The sequence below is a fragment of the Protopterus annectens genome, chromosome 1.part0, assembly GCF_019279795.1.
Source record: "Protopterus annectens isolate FY-2018-M chromosome 1.part0, PAN1.0, whole genome shotgun sequence".
Taxonomy (NCBI): Eukaryota; Metazoa; Chordata; order Ceratodontiformes; family Protopteridae; genus Protopterus; species Protopterus annectens.
The window spans coordinates 420703051-420716657 of record NC_056725.1 but is presented as its reverse complement, the minus strand read 5'-3'; the positions used below and the strand labels follow the sequence as shown (position 1 = coordinate 420716657).

Below are 13607 nucleotides of genomic sequence, written 5' to 3'. Positions count from 1 at the left end.
GGTAAGGTTCCAATGCCATGAAGGCCTGCAACTCAGAGACCCACCTGGCTGAAGTGGTAGCCAGAAGAAGAAAGTACAGTTGTGTACATTTACCATAAATGTAGATGTTTGAGTGTATTCACTGTTGCAGTCATCACACTTATGTGATCTGCCTGCAGGTAGCCCTCAGTCGGCCCGAATACCAGAGACTTAGTATTTCTGCGTCGGATGCTGTCACTCCAGGATGGACATCCGGTCGTCAGGGGTATAAAAACAGGCAGCCGGCACCATTACATCAGTTTTTCTTGCCCCAAATGTCAGGAGTCCCCAAACAGGGAGCTAAGTTATGGTGGGGAACACACCACCAGTAAAAAGTAAATACCAATACCACTGAAAGGGGTGAGTAATAGCCATAGAGAGAGAGAGAAAGAGAAACCAGGGGGCTGGAGGGAGGGAAACCAGGACTGCAACAGTGAATACACTCGAACATCTACATTTATGGTAAGTGTACACAATTGTACTATGTTCTTCGTGTTTCACTGTTGCAGCCATCACCCTTGGGTAGATTCCCAAAGCTGAAGAAGAGTGGAGATGATCAAGAAGAGTTAGGGCTGGCCAGTATACCTTGCAGGAATGCAGTTGCAAAACCTGCCCTAGATTTGGAAAGGATAGGCAGGTGGTGATGCTTGGTGAAGGTATGTACAGAACTCCAGGTAGCAGCTTCCAGGATGTCCCTGGTAGGGACTCCCCTGAGAAATGCTGTAGAGATAGAAGTTGCCCTAGTGGAATGTGTTCTGACCCCCTGAGGGGTTGGTTTCCCATGGTGCTTGTAGCAGAAATGGATGCAGTGTGCTATCCATTTGGAAACTGTTTGTTTTGCAATGGCCTTGCCCTCTGCCCCTGTTGCAAAGCTGACTAGTAACTGGTCAGATTTCCTGAAGGGCTTAGTCCTATCAACGTAGAATCTGAGCTGTCTCTGCACATCCAAGGAGTGCAAGATCCTTTCCCCTTTATTTTGAGAATTAGGGAAGAAGGTTTGCAAATGGATGGATTGGTTAAGAGTCGCACCGGACATCACTTTTGGCATAAAGGAAGAGTTAGTCTGGAACCCTGTCAGCATGGAAAATAATGAAGGGTTCCACAGCCATAAGTGCTTGTAGCACAGACACTCTTCTAGCTGAAGTGATGGCCAGAAGCAAGGCTGTTTTCCAAGAGAGGAATTTTAACTCTGATGATGCTGCAGGTTTCAAAGGGGGGAAGCATGAGCTTTTCCAGTACAAAGTTAATGTCCCAAGCAGGGGTGGGTGCTCTCCTTGGTGGCCTTAAGTTGTTTGCCCCTCTCAGGAACGGTTTGATAAGAGGGTGTGAGAAGAGAGGTGACTCAGTGTTGTAATGAGCCGAACTGGCAGAGGCTTGTATCTTAATGGAGGAGAAGGACAGGCCTTTGTGGAGTAGGTCTGCTAAGTAATCCAGGATTAGAGGCAGGGAGGGCAGAGTTGTGCCTCCTCCTTTAGATTGAATCAAGGAGCAGTACCTTTTCCACTTATCAGCATAGGATTTTCTTGTACTGGGTCTTCTGGCTTCAATAATGACGTCCAGCACCTGCCTGCTTAGGGTTACTGGGGGAGAATTCAAGGAATAAGCCAGGCTGCAAGATTTAGGGTTTGCAGTTGCGGATGCAAAATCTGTCCCCCCTGCTGAGAGAGCAGGGTTGGGTTCTGGTGTATGTGCCAGGGTGGCACCGGTGACAGGCTGTGCAGGAGTGGGTACCGGTGCTGGCATGGCTAGTCAGGAGCAATCAGAATTGCCCTTGGCCTGTCCTGTCTTACCTTGAGTAATACTCTTGAGAGAAGGGACAGAGGGGGAAAGGCATAGATTAGAGATGTACCCACTGAAAAGATAGGGCATCCACTTTCCAGGCCCTGCTGTGAGGATTCCTGGTGCAGAATGTGCTGAGCTGGTGGTTGCAGGGGAAGGCAAAGAGATCCACCTCTGGGGTCCCTCAATTCTGTATCAGAAGGTTGAAGGTGCTGGGCTCTAATTGCCACTCGTGTGGGTCTAGGAGATTTCTGCTTAAGTCGTCTGTCAGTGAGTTTTGTTTGCCTGGCAGGAACTGAGCTTGCAGATGGACTTGCATGTCCAAGACCGTGTTCCACAGGGCCATGGCTAGCCTGCAGAGTGGGTAAGAGTGGGTTCCCCCCTGCTTGTTGATGTACCACATAACTGTGGTGTTGTCTGTTTTTATTAGCAGGTGTCGTGGTGAGAGTAGGGATCTGAAAGCTGTCAGAGTGCTGCACAGCTAGCATTTCTTTTTGGTTGATGTGCAGATGAATTTGACTTGGGCTCCAGTGGCCCTGAATGCACTTGCCGTACATGTGTGCTCCCCAGGCATAGTCTGATGCATCTGTGGTTAGGGTCTGGGCAGTGTGGGGTTGAGTAAAGGGCAGTCCCTTGTTGTGGTTGCAAGCAGCTGCCCACCAAAGAAACTCTGTCCTTAGACAGGGTATGATAGGAATGACAGTTACCAGGTCCTGAGAATGTTGGCACCAAAGACTTTTTAAGTACCACTGAAGTTTCCTCAAATGCAGTCTGGCATATGGAATTAGTAGGATGCATGAGGCCATGAACCCTAAGGCCTGCATGATTTTCCTTGGGGATAGCTGGGTTCTGGTGGCCATTTGAGTAAAACAGTCTGTCAGATAGGCTTGTTTTTCTGAAGTGGGGAATGCCATCTGGGATGCTGTGTCCAAGCTTGCTCCCAGGAATACAATCTTTTGACTGGGACTAGTTTTGATTTCTTTTCGTTGATGGTGTACCCCAGAGATGTAAGAAGTTTTTTTACAAATGTCAGGTGCTGCAACAGCATCTCCTGACTGTCCGCCTGAATCGGGCAGTCGTCTAAATATGGGTAAATTTGGATATTTCTCTACCTGCAGTAAGCAATGGCTGGAGCCAGGCATTTTGTGAATATTCTGGGAGCAGTGGATAAGCCAAAGGGAAGTGCAGAGAACTGATAATGCATAGATCCAGCCCTAAAATGTAGATATTTCCTGCATGACTCCCTTATAGGGATGTGCAGATAGGCTTCTTTTAAGTCTATGGTGACTAACCAGGCATCTTTGGCTAGCATAATTAGAAGCTGCTGCAGGGCAAGCATTTTGAATTTTATTACCAACAGGAAGGTGTTGAGAATTGAAAGATATAGGATTGGGTGCCAAGAGCCCTCTTTTATGGGTACCAGGAAAAGTCTGGAATAGAATCCTTGACCTATATGTTCCGCAGGAACAGGTTGAATTGCCATGATAGAGAGCAGGGATAGAACTTGGTTTTGGGCCTCTGCCCACTGGTTTGGAGGAAGGTCTGGGAACCCTTTTGGGGTTGGCAGAGAGTGGAAGTAAAATTTGTATCCCTGGGATACAATGTTGAGGACCAATCGGTCTTTGGTGATGGACATCCAGTTTTTTGCACGAAGGGCAAGTTTTCGTCCTTGGGATACAAGCAGTTGGGCAGAGGTGGGGAGTGGAGTAGACAAGTCATTGTGAACTCTTTCCATAAGATGGGGGCTTTGGAGGTGGAGGCACTCCATCGTTTAGATCTCTGCATACCGTGAGACTGTAGTCTGGGGGGTCTGTTTCCCCTGGGTCTAGTTTGACGTGGCCTTGAGGGGGCTGGAAAGGACCAATGTTTCTAGGGGGAATGCCTACTGAATCTAGGAGGCTGTACTTGTAAGAATTCTTTGACTGTCTGCATAGATTTAGCTTTTTCTTCCATCATTTTAAGAACCTCTTCTGCTTTGGTGTCAAACAGATTGTCCTTGTTCAAAGGAGCGTCTAATAACTTTGATTTCATATGGTCCGGCAAGGTCTGCTCCTTAAGCCAAGCATGCCTTCTCGGTACAGAACCAGTGACTGCTGCCCTGCAAGATGCTTCTAGGGCATCAAAGCCACACTGCAATGTATGCTTACTGACTTGGCTTGCAGAATGCATAAGCTCTTGCAATTCTTTATTTTCTGCACAGTCTGTAAAAGTTGTTATTTTTTGTTTAATAAGTTCCATAATATGTTGTTGGTACTTCAGCATGTGAAACTGACAATTCAAAGCCCTAATGGCGATAGTTGCAGAGGTATATACTTTCTTACCCCGTCTGTACAAAGCTATGGAATCCCTGTCTGAAGGGGTGGGATTCTTAGCTGTAGTTGCTTTGATACCTTTAGGCCCCTGGGAGATGATCTCTGGGTCAGCAGTAGGATTTCTGAAAAGGAATTTGTGAGAGTCAAGTACTCTGTAGTACCTGTCTGCATTTCTAGGAGCAGGAGGTAAAGTATCAGGAGTAAGACTGTATTCCATAAAGACATCATCCACAACTTCCAGTATTGGGGGTATTGCTAAAGGCCTATGTTATGGCAAATCTGAGTCTCTTTTTGGACTGAGGATGGTCTTGGCATTCCCAATGGAAATGCTCTCTTAAAGTATGTATGGTTTCACCAAAAGAAAAGTCCTCTGGAGGAAAGGCAGAGGGAATGGATTCCTCTGCATCTGAACCCTCATAAGCAGATAAGGGCATGTCTTCATAATCAAATACCTCAGAGTCGTCGGACTGTTGGTCTGTTGAAGCTGCTGGGGACAGGTCTCTTTCTCTTAGCAGGGGAAGGCTGACTTCCCCTAAATCAGCATAACAAGATCTTCTGCCATTTTAAGCATTTGATATTGTGGCAAGGGAGCAGGTACATGTGCTTTGGTCATAAGTTTTCTAGGCGTAGCAAGTACTCTTGGCCTTAGAAACTCAGTAGTTTTAGACAGAACTGAAGACGTGAAAGAAGTCATCAGTTTGTGTCGAACATTGGTAGTACGAAGAACTTCTTCAGAAGCCGGTGCCTGCTCAATGGCTCCGGACCCATCCAAGGTAGAGACATCCGCAGGTTCCATAGTCGAAGAAGAGTCTTGCGGCATATCGGACTCCGAACGGGGTCTCGGTAGAGGCCTGCGAATCTACTGAAGCGGGCATCAGGGGCTGCAAAAGTGCCTCACTGAGTAGCGGCGAACTGGCGACTAGCTTAACGGAAGCATCATCGGCAGCTTTGGACCTGTGCGGTCTGTCTCTGTCTTTATCCTTAATTTTTTTGGGAATATCGGTAGTCAGATGGCTTACCAAAGCCATTTCAGAATACGGAGATCGAGAACGAAAGTATTCAGTGACAATAAGGGCCCTACGACGAACAGTTTGGGAGTTGAACAAGGCACAAAACCAACAGCGAGGTACGTCGTGGTCTGGGCCTAAACAGGTGATGCAGTAAGAATGGAATACTTAGCTTTAGAAGACTTCGGGATGATTCAATTCGTAAACGAAAACTCAGGTAGCGGCCAACCGGCACTTGTGAGAACTGCTTCTGCTTTGGGCTCCTCGGCAAGAAAGACTGATGGAATGACATCGGCTGCTTGCTTTTACACCCCTGATGTCAGTCCTGGAATGACAGCATCTGATGCAGAAATACTAAGTCTCTGGTATTCGGGCCGACTGAGGGCAACCTGCAGGCAGATAACCCAAGTGTGATGACTGCAACTGTGAAACACGAAGAACATCTGTGTTCTATGTCAGGAACTTTAGGTCCACAGAAGCTGCTGGCTCAAAGGGGGGCAAGGTCAGTTTCTCTAGCACAAAATTATGGTCCCAAGAAGGAGTAGGTTTTCCTTATGGATGTTCTAATGTGGATTATTTCCCTAAGAAATTGCTTTAATAGTGGATGGGAGAAAAGGGAGAGAGTGACAAGTTACATATGCAGAGATAGCAGAAGCATGGATTTTAATGGAAGAATGAGACAGTCCCTGATTCGATAAGCCAGTCAGGTATTCCATGATGTTGGAAATGTGCTGATTTGGAATCTAGGTGGTGATCTTTGCATCAAATAGAGAACCTTTTCCACTTAGCTGAGTAGGACTTCCTAGTGCTAAGCCTTCCAGATTCTTCGAGGATGTCTAACACCTGTTTACTTAGGCTAACACCACTGCGTTTTCTTGTAGGATCATCCACGCTGCAAGGCTGAGGGTTTGCAGATAAGAGTGAACAATGTTTCCGTCGTTCTGGGTGAGGAGATCTACTCTCTGAGGGAGCAGCCATGGACTCTGGTTGATGAGTTCAATGAGGAGAGGGTACCAATGCTGTCTGAGCCAGTCTGGAGCTAAGAATTGTTCTTGGGTCCTCTTCTCTTGAGGGAAATGCATAAATTAAAAGCTTTCTCCAGGGGAAGGAAAAGGCATCTGTTTTCCAAGCTACCTCTTGTTTGTTCCTGGTACAGAATTTTTGCAGTTGTGCATTCTCCTTGGATGCAAAGAGGTCCACCTGTGGAATTCCTCATGTTTGGGTTATGGACTGGAAGATTTTGGGGTACAGATGCCACTCGTGATGGTCCATCCAGTTTCTGATGAGATGGTCTGCCAGAGCATTGTGGACTCGAGGAAGTTATTGTGCTATCAGGTGCAAGCCAACAGACTGAGCTGTTTCCCAGATTTGCATTGCTACACATCACAGGGAGTAAGAATGTGTCCCTACCTGTCTACTTATGCACCATGTAACTGTAGTATTGTCTGTCTTGACTAACAGGACATCTGGGGTCCATATTTCATTGAAGACTAACAGCCCCTTTAATACTGCCATGAGTCTCTTCCAGTTAATGTGTCGGTCCTTGAACCCAGAATCCCACTTCCCCTGGTTTGGAAGTTCTGGAAGTGAGCCCCCCATGCTGTCTTTGAGGAATGTAGTTAGGGTTTCAGCATGATGGGAGATTTTGACGGGAAAGCCCTGATTCTGGGAGCACGTTTGTGCCCACCATGCAAACTCTATTTTGCGGCGGGGAATCAGGGGGGATCTTAGTCTCTACGGACTATGAGTTTTGGCACCAGAAATTCTTCAGGTACCACTGGAGCTTCCTCACGTGTAGTCTGGCAAGGGGAGCCATGAGGATGCATGAGGCCAAGTATCCCAGAGCTTGAAGAAAGTCCCCTGCTGAGATGCAATTTCTCATTTGGATCCTGTGGAAGAATGTGCCAGGAAGTAGACTTTTTATGGAGGGAGGACGGCCTTTTGGAGAAAGGAGTCCAGAAGTGCCCAGGAAGACCATCTTTTTTTGTTGGTGAAGTGTGGGATTTCTGTAGGTTCACTGTGAACCCCAGAGAGGAAAAGAGGTCCTGGCTGAATCTGAGGTCCTTGAGGAGCCTGGCCTGATTTCTGGCCTGTATGAGGCAGTCATCCAGTTAAGGATAGATCTGTATCCCCCTGGTCCTGCAGAAAGCTACTGCTAGTGCCAGGCACTCTGTGAACACTCTTGGTGCTGTAGATAAGCCAAAGAGCAGTGCAGAAAATTGATAGAGACTGGATCCTGCCCTGAAGCAAAGAAATGTTCATTGTGACTGCTGAATAGGGATGTGCAGATAAGCATCTTTTAGGTCTACAGAGACCCTGAAAGCATGGGGGATATCATGGGCAGCATTTCTTGGAGGGTTAACATTCTGAATTTTGGCACCCAGAGGAATTGATTGAGGTTGGACAGATGCAAGACAGGGTGCCATGAGCTTTCTTTTCTGGGTACCAGGAACAGCCTGGAATAGAATCATTTTCCCTGCTGGGCAGCTGGAACTGGTTTTACTGCTCCCTGCGAACTCACTATCTGGATCTGAGACAAGGCTTCTACTTTTTTATTTTGGGAAACATCTGGATAACCTGTGTATTTTAAATGCTCTTTGAGAGTGAATCTGTAGCCATCTGCAATAATGTCTAGAACCCATCTGTCTGAGGTGATGAGGGTTCGAGTATGTTTGAAAAGAGACAGCCTTCCTCCTAGCTTTGGGGGGGGGGGGTAGAGGAGGGGTGGTTGAGTCACTGCTACTTTCTGGATGTAGCTTGGGGATCTAGAACTCCCTTGCCTAGGTGCCTCTGAGGCCCAGTGTCTGCCCCTTTGTGACTGTTGCTCCTCTGGCTACTCCTAGGCTGGGTGGGAAAGGACCAGTGTTTGGCTGGTAAATTTCTGCTGAACCTGTGTGGTTGTACCTAGAGGAAATCTTTTACTGTCTGCATTGACTTAGCATTAGCCACCATCTATTTAAGGATGACTTCTGCCTTCAGCCCAAAAGAACCTCTTTGTCAAGGGGGGCATCCAACAGGCTAGACTTGACATGTTCCAGAAGAGTTTGTCCTTGGAGCCAAGCATGTCTCCTAATAACTGATCTAGCAGTAGCTGTTCTGCAAGATGTTTCCATGGCATCATAGTTACAATGGAGGGAATGTTTAGCTACCCAAGTACTGGAATGACAGAGGTCAGTCAATTTATTTATGAGGGCTTTGTCTTCAAGGGTGGAGACCTTTTGATTAAGCTGTTCTAGTATAGACTGTTGGTACTTACTCATATGAAATTGACAATTTAGGGCTCTCATGACAAGGGTGGCGGATGTATTAACCTTCCTGCCAAACCTATCAAGGGCCCTGCTCTGTTTGTCTGTAGGGAGTGGGTTCCTAGAGGAACTGGCTCAGGCCCCTTTTGGTTCTGGAGTGATAAAGTACAGTTGAGTACACTTACCATAAATGTAGATGCTCGAGTGTATTCACTGTTGCAGTCATCACATTTGGGTCATCCCTGCCAGGGTAGCCCTCGGCCGGCCCAAACACCAGAGGCGTAGTATTTCTGCATCGGTTTCTGTCGCTTCGGGATTGATGTCAGGTCGTCAGTAGTATAAAATAAGGCAGCCGACACCATTACATCAGTTTTTCTTGCCCTAACCTGTCAGGAGCCCCCAAACAGAAGCCACGTTCTGGTGGCAGAACCCCACCAGTAGAAAGTAAATACCACTATGTCCCTTGTAAGAAGAGAAGAAAGGGGGATGGAGAGAGGGGAACCAGGACTGCAACAGTTAATAAACTCGAACATTTACATTTATGGTAAGTGTACACAACTGTATTATGTTCTCCGTGTTTCACTGCTGCAGTCATCACATTTGGGTTGATTCCGAAAGCTGAGGAAATGGTTGGAGGCAGTCAAAGAAGCTAGGGGCTGGCTAGGATGCCCTTCAAGACCACAGAGGCAAACCCTGTCCTGGACTTGGAGAAGAGAGGCAGGTGGTAATGTTTGGTGAAAGTGTGAACAGATGTCCAGGTGGCAGCCTCCAAGATGTCCCTGGTGGGGACTCCTCTGAGGAAAGCTGCAGAGGTGGAGGCTGCTCTAGTGGAGTGAGTCCTGACCACCTTGTGGGGAGGGTTTCCATGTTGTTTGTAGCAGAAATGGATGCAGTGTGCTATCCATTTGGAAATGGTTTGTTTGGAGATGTCTTTGCCTTCTGCCCCTGTAGCAAAGCTAACCAGCAATTGATCAGACCTTTTGAAGGATTTAGTCCTGTCTCGATAGAATCTGAGCTGTCTGTGCACATCTAGAGAGTGCAGAATTCTTTCCCCTTTGTTCTGGGGATTAGGAAAAAAGGTGGACAAATGGATGGATTGGTTGAGAGCCACATTGGACACCACCTTGGGCATGAAGGATGGGTTAGTTCTGAGGGATACCATGTCAGGATGGAAGATGATGGATTCCACAGCCATGAGCGCTTGAAGCTCGGAGACTCTTCTGGCTGAAGTGATGGCCAGAAGGAATGCTGTCTTCCAGGAGAGAAATTTTAGCTCTGCAGAAGAAGTTGGTTCAAAAGGGGGCAGGGTAAGTTTTTCCAATACAAAGTTAAGGTCCCAAGCTGGGGTTGGTGTCCTTCTGGGTGGCCTCAAGTTGCTAGCCCTTCTTAGGAACCATTTGATCAAAGGGTGAGAGAAAAGGGGCTGCTCAGTGAGGAAATGAGCAGAAATAGCAGAGGCATGAATTTTTATAGAGGAGAAAGAGAGGTCAGTGTGTAGTAGGTCAGCTAAGTAATCCGGGATGAGAGGGAGGGAGAGCTGTGCCGTATTGGCTCCCTTAGTGTGGATCCAGGTGCAGAACCTTTTCCATTTGTCAGCATAAGACTTTCTAGTGCTAGGGCATCTGGCCTCATGGATAACATCAAGAACTTGTTTACTGAGTTTGACAGATTGATCCGGGGTTAGGGAATAAGCCAAGCGGCCAAATTGAGTGTCTGCAATTGGGGATGCATGAAGTCCCCTTCCCTCTGGGTCAGCAGGTTCGGAATCTGAGGAAAATGCCATGGTGGCAGTGGGGACAGGCTGCGCAGCAAGGGGTACCAGTGCTGGTGAGGCCAGTCTGGAGCTATAAGAATTGTCCTTGTTTTTTCCTCCTTTATTTTGAGCAGTACCCTGGGGATGAGAGGTAGTAGAGAAAAGGCATAGACCGATAGATTGACCCAGGGGAAGGACAAAGCATCCACTTTACAAGCCATGCAGTGATGCTCCCTGGTGCAGAATTTGCTGAGCTGATGGTTGGTGTGGGAGGCAAAGAGGTCGACCTTCGGGGTGCTCCATTTCTGAGTTATTAGGGTGAAGGTTCTTCTGCTGAGCTGCCAGTCTTGTGCGTCCAGAAGATTTCTGCTTAATTGGTCTGCCAGAGAGTTGAGACAGCCTAGTAGGAATTGTGCTAACAGGTGCAGATGCATGGCAGAGGCTGTGTGCCAAAGGGTCATGGCAAGCCTGCACAGAGGGTAGGAGAGAGTTCCTCCCAGCTTGTAGATATACCACATCACAGTGGTGTTGTCTGTTTTGATCAGGACAGCCCCTGGGGAGAGAAGGGGTTTGAAAGCTATCAAGGTGTGCTGGACAGCCATCATCTCTTTTTGGCTAATGTGCAGAGGGATTTGCTGCAGACTCCATTGGCCCTGTATGCACCTGCCCTCCAGGTGTGCACCCCAAGCATAGTCTGATGCTTCTGTGGTTAGGGTCTGGGCGGCAGTGGGAGGGGTGGTGGTGAGAAAGGCAGTCCCTTTTTGTGGGAGCATGCTGTTGCCCACCAAAGAAAATCTTTTTTGAGGCAAGGAATTATAGGTATAAGAGTTTCCAGGTCTTGAGAGTGCTGACACCAAAGTCTTTTTAGGTACCAGTGAAGTTTCCTCATACGCAGTCTGGCATATGGAACGAGTAGCATGCAAGATGCCATGAACCCCAGAGCTTGCAGGATCTTCCTTGCAGATAACTGGGTCCTGGTGGCTAGTTGAGAGAAGTAGGCTGTCATGAAAATTTGTTTTTCTGGTGTAAGGAATGCCATCTGAGATGCTGTGTCCAGGCTTGCTCCCAAGAAGATAATCCTTTGGGTGAGCACCTGCTTGGATTTCTTTTCGTTGATCGTGTACCCTAGGGAGGTTAGTAGGGTCATTACAAAGGCCAGGTGCTTGAGCAGCTTTACCTGGTTGTCTGCCTGAATAAGGTAGTCATCTAAGTATGGGTAAATCTGGATATTCCTTTGTCTGCAAAAGGCAATGGCTGGAGCCAGACATTTTGTGAAAACTCTGGGAGCAGTAGATAAGCCAAAGGGAAGTGCATAGAACTGAAAGTGTTGAGATCCTATCCTGAAATGGAGATATTTCCTGCATGATTCCCTAATAGGAATGTGGAGGTAGGCCTCTTTTAGATCTAGGGTGGCTAGCCAGGCGTCCTTGGACAGCATGGGTAGCAGCTGCTGGAGGGTGAGCATTTTGAATTTTGGGATCACCAGGATGGTGTTTAGAATGGATAGATCGAGGATGGGGTGCCAGGTGCTCTCTTTTCCAGGTACCAGAAAAAGTCTGGAGTTGAAACCTTGGCCTATCTGTTCTGCAGGAACGTGCTCTACTGCCCTCATAGAAAGCAAGGAAAGGATTTGCTTTTGAGCCTCTGCCCACTGGTTTGGAGGGAAATCTGGGAACATTTTTGGAATTGGAATGGTGTGAAAGGAAAATTTGTATCCCTGAGACATTATGTTCAGAACCCAGTGGTCATTAGTAATGGTGGCCCAGGTGCTTGCATGAAAGGAAAGTTTTCCTCTTAGGGGTAAGTGAGGGTGGGCAGATGGAGGGGTTGGGGGATGTGAGTCACTGTGAGTTCTTACCATAAGGGGGTGGCTTAGAACTCCCAGGTTTTGAAGTGGAGGTAGTCCACTGCTCAGATCTCTGCATTCCCTGTGGCTGCTGCCTGGGGGGTCTGGTTCCCCGGGGCCTAGGCTGGACTGGCTTTGTGGGAGCAGGAAAGGACCAGTGTTTGGTGGGACAATGCCTGCTGAACCTGGGTGGCTGGACCTGTAAGAAATCCTTAACTGTTTGCATAGATTTTGCTTTTTCTTCCATCTTTCTTAAGACCTCTTCTGCCTTGGTGCCAAATAAGTTGTCTTTGTGCAAGGGGGCATCCAACAATTTAGATTTGAAATGGTCTGGCAGGGGCTGTTCCTTTAGCCATGCATGCCTTCAAATGACAGATCCAGTGACTACTGCCCTGCAAGAAGCTTCTAGAGCATCAAAACCACAGTGCAATGTGTGTTTAGTTACTTGACTTCCAGAATGCATTAACTGTTGTATTTCTTTAGATTCTGACCAAGCAGGAAAGGAAAAATGAGAAAAACTGCAACCAAAAACAAATACGGACTCCGTTCAAACAAACCGATAGTCTTTATTACACCTTTAAATCCACCAGATTGAGCGCTTTCATCTGCCCTAAGCAGATTTCATCAGAATACTTGGTATACAGTGCCTCACGATTTTATACCATTCTAAATTGCAGTAATTATTCAATAATTAACAAATTGAATCAATCATTCAATAAACATATAAACAAAAATAATTAAATGACTTGTCCGGACCAAATTTAACCCTTTGGTGTATTTCTATTTCTCTTCTTAAATCCTCTTATTAAAGTGCTGCTGTGCATACAAATACTAAAAAAGTATATGTATATATAAAATATTGTATTAATACTGCATTACTTATTTATTGTATTATATTTTATAATGTATATATTATCAAATAAATACTACAGTGTATTTTATTTTATTTTAAATTCTTCAAACCTTCAAATATATTTCTATATGTAACTTTGTTAACTGTGCTACAATATAGGTTATTTTATTTCAAAAAATGAATATTAAATAATTCAGGTATAATTTGAGGGACTAAAAGCAAATGGATAGACATGTTAGATAAATGTGAGTGGAAGACAATGTAGAAATGTAAAATATGTAAAAAATATATATAAAAATATATAAAAATATATGTTATATATATGTGAACAAATAGAAATATAAAGGCATGCAATAAAAGCTAAATAAACCATGAAAAAACCATAATAAACCATAAAGGTTGAGAGATATAACATGCTAATATGAGATGGGCAGTTGTCGTCATAAATTATACAATCTAAAATATTATTGTTATCCAAGAATTTTGTAAATGATTAATTAAAACATTAATAAATAATTATTTCTAAAATTGTTTAAGAATATTTTTTAAAAATATTTATATATATACAATAGTGCATATTTATAAATTTAAAATCATATATTTCATGAATGTAAACATTGTATATTGTGTTAAATATTAACAAAACAAAATCAAACTGAAGCAGCTTTATCAATAAGTACCGCCTTGATATTGATATATTCGTTGAGACCCGGCATGTAATTTGATTTGAGTCTCAACTGCCACTTGATCTCTTTCAACAGTAAGTTGTTCTTAAAATCACCTCCCCTAGTATC

The 13607-nt window shown here is 45.6% G+C and overlaps 1 protein-coding gene across 1 annotated transcript in view; it reads right to left on the bottom strand.

Annotated features, from left to right (window-relative positions):
• BTBD9 (BTB domain containing 9) overlaps nucleotides 1-13607 on the bottom strand; it is a 912643-nt gene that overhangs the window by 425883 nt on the left and 473153 nt on the right. The window lies entirely within an intron of this gene.